We start from the raw sequence: 3,780 nt of genomic DNA, 5'->3' as shown, positions 1-3,780 counted from the left end.
CGGAGCGCATTGAAGACTATGGTGAAAATTGAACTATTCTCAAATAAAACCCAGAAAGAGGAGTTCCAAGAAGCTGCTGTCTGATATGTGCATTCATTTCACAGAGTTAAATCTTACTCTACATTGCCCAGTTTGGAAATTCTGTTTTTAAAGAATCTGCGAAGGGATATTAAGTGTTGCCTGGAGGCCTGTGATGAGCAAGGAAATGTCTTCCGTTGAAAGCAGGAGAGAAGCTTTCTGAGCAACTGCTATATGATGTGTGCATTCATCTCATAGAGTTAAATCATTCTTTGGATTGAGTAGTTTGAAATCACTGTTTCTTTAGAACTTGAGAAAGGCCATTTGTGAACAGTCTTTAGCATATGCTGAAAAAGAAATACCCTCAGATAAAAACCAGAAGGAAGCTTTCTGTGAAACTGCTCTCAGTTGTGTGAATTCTACTCACACAGTTCAACTTCTCTTTTCATTGAGCAGTATTCTAACACTGTTTTTGTTTAGTATGCAAAGTGACATTCGTTAGCACGTTGAGGCTTATGGTGAAAACGGAAATATCTTTAGACAGAAACAGGGAAGAAGCTTTCCAAGGAGCTGCTTTGTGACGTGTGCCTTCCATTCACAAAGATATACATTTCTTCGCTTTGAGGATTGGTGAACATCTTTTGGAGAAAAAGCCATCAAGGGACATTCGAGAGTATATGAACGGCTATGGTGAAAAAGGAAATATCCTCAGAGAAAAACTGGAAAGAAGCTTTGTGTGAAACTGCTTTGTGATAGATATGTTTATTCATCTCAAATAGATAAAACTTTGTGTAATGCAGTTTGGAAACTCTGTCATGGATGGATTGGCAAAGGGACATTCAGGAGCACATTCAGGCCTATGGTGAAAAACGAAATATCTTCAGACAAAAAATTGGGAGAAGCTTTCTTAGAAATTGTTGTGTGATTTGTGCATTCCACTCTGGGAGTTATACCTCTTTTCTCATTAGGCAGTGTTTGAATATTGTTTATGTAAAACAAAAAAAGTGATATTTCACAGATCATTGAAGAGTATGGCGAAAAGTGAAATATCCTCAAATAAAACCCTGGAAGGAGCATCCAATGAAATTGCTCTTTGATATATGCGTTCATTTTACAGAGTTAAAGATTACTATACATTGCCCAGCTTGGAAATTCGGTCTTTGAGGAATCTGCGAAGGAATATTTAGTGGCGCCCAAGGCCTGTGGTGAGCAAGGAATTGTCTTCCGGTGAAAACAGCACAGAAGCTTTCTGAGCAACTGCTTTGTGATGTGTGTATTCATCTCATAGAGTTAAATCATTCTTTGGATTGAGCAGTTTGAATTCACTGCTTCTGTGGAATCTGAGGAGGGACATTTGGGAGCAATCTTTAGAATATAGAGAAAGAAATATCCTATGATAAAAACCAGAAGGAAATTTTCTGTGAAACTGCTGTGTGTCATGTGAATTCCTCTCGCTCAGTTAAGCTTCTCTTTTCATTGAGCAGATTTCTAACATTGTTCATGTGTAGTGTATGAAGGAATATATGGGAGCACTTTGAGGCTTACGGTGAAAAAGAAAATATGTTCAGATAAAAACAGGAGGGAAGCATTCCGAGGAACTGCTTTGTGACGTGAGTATTCCACTCACAGTGTTATACCTGTCTTCTCATACAGCATCAGGGAAGCCCTTTTGGAGAAAAAGGTACCAAGTGATATCCAGGAGTGTATTCATGCCTACTGTGAAAAGGGAAACAGCCTCAGACAAAAAATGGAAAGAAGCATTCTGTGTAACTGCTCTGTGATATATGTATTCAACTCACATAGATAAAGCTTTCTTTACAGTACGCAGCTTGGAAACTCTGTCATGGAAGGATCCGCCATGGGACATTCGGGAGCATATTCAGTAGTATGATGAAAAAGGAAATGTCTTCAGATAAAAACTGGAAAGAAGCTTTCTGTGAATCTGCTTCTTGTTATGTTTATTCATCTCACATAGATAAAGCTTTCATTACATTATGCAGCTTGGAAACTCTATCATGGACATATCCGCGAAGGGACATTCGGGGGCACATTCAGGACTATGGTGAAAATGGAAGTATATTCAGATTAAAACTGAATAAAAGCTTTCCTTGAATCTACTTTTTGCTATGTTTATTCATCTCACACAAGTAAAGCTTTCTTTACACTACGCACTTGGAAACTCCGTCATGGATGGATTTGCGAAGGGATATTCGGGATCACATTCTTACCTATGGTGAAAAAGGAAATATCTTCAGATAAAAACTGGAGAGAAGCTTTCTGAGAAACTTCTTTGTGATGTGTGCATTCCACTCAGGGAGTTATACCTCTTTTCTCATAAGGCAGTGTTTGAACACTATTCCTGTAAAACAGAAGAAGTGATATTTCAGAGCACTTTGAAGACTATGGCAGAAAGTGAAATATCCTCAAATAAAACCCAAATATAAGTGTTCCAAGAAACTGCTCTGTGATTCGTTTAACAGAACTAAAGCTTTCTCTACATTGCCCAGTTTCGAAACGCTGTCTTTGAGGAATCTACAAAGGTATATTAAGTGGCGCCAGAGACCTGTTGCGAGCAAGGAAATGTCTTCCGTTGAAAACTGGAGAGAAACTTTCTGAGAAACCGCTTTGTGGTGTGTGTATTCATCCCATAAAGATAAATCATATTTTGGATTGAGCAGTTTGAAATCACTGTTTCTGTGAAATCTGAGAGGACATTTGGGAACACTCTTTAGGATATGATGAAAAAGAAACACCCTCAGATAAATATCAGAAGGAATCTTTCTGTGAAACTGCTCTATGTTGTGTGAACTCCACTCACAGAGTTAAGCTTCTCTTTTCATTGAGCAGTATTCTAGCACTGTGTTTACCCTGCGAAGGTATATTCAGGAACGCTGTAGCCTCAGAGAAAAACTGGAAAGAAGCTTTCTGTGAATCTGCTTTTTGCTATTTTTATTCATCTCACATAGATAAAACTTTCTTTACATTACGCAGCTTGGAAACTCTGTCATGGATGGATCCACAAAGGGACATTCGGGAGCACATTCAAGACTATTTTGAAAAGGGAAATATCTCAGATAAAAACTGGAGAGAAGCTTTGTGAGAAACTGTGTTGTGATGTGTGCATTCCACTCAGGGAGTTATACCTCTTTTCTCATAAGTCAGTGTTTGAACATGTCTCCTGTAAAACCGAAAATGTGATATTTTGGAGCGCATTGAAGACTATGGTGAAAATTGAACTATCCTCAAATAAAACCCAGAAAGAAGCGTTGCAAGAAGCAGCTCTCTGATGTGTGCATTCATTTCACAGAATGAAAGCTTACTCTACATTGCCTAGTTTAAAAACTCTGTCTTTGAGGAATCTGCAAAGAGATATTAAGTGGCACCCAGGGACCTGTGGTGAGCAAGAAAATTTCTTCCATTGAAAACTGGAGAGAAGCTTTCTGAGCAACTGCTTTGTGAAGTGTGGATTCATCTCATAGAGTTAAATCATTCTTTGGATTGAGCAGTTTGAATTCATTGTTTCTGTGGAGCCTGACAAAGAACATTTTGGAATGGTCTTTAGAATATGATGAAAAGGAAATACCCTCAGATAAAAACCACACGGAAACTTTTTGTGAAACTGCTCTCAGTCATGTGAATTCCACTCACACAGTTAAGCTTCTCTTTTCATTGAGCAGTATTCTAACACTGTGTTTAGTCTGCGAAGGGATACTCGGGAGTGCTTTGAGGCTTATGGTGAAAATGGAAATATCTTCAGATAAA

This window comes from Mandrillus leucophaeus, unplaced genomic scaffold, assembly GCF_000951045.1.
Source record: "Mandrillus leucophaeus isolate KB7577 unplaced genomic scaffold, Mleu.le_1.0 Scaffold1294, whole genome shotgun sequence".
Classification (NCBI taxonomy): domain Eukaryota; kingdom Metazoa; phylum Chordata; class Mammalia; order Primates; family Cercopithecidae; genus Mandrillus; species Mandrillus leucophaeus.
Note: the sequence above shows the minus strand (reverse complement) of the source record.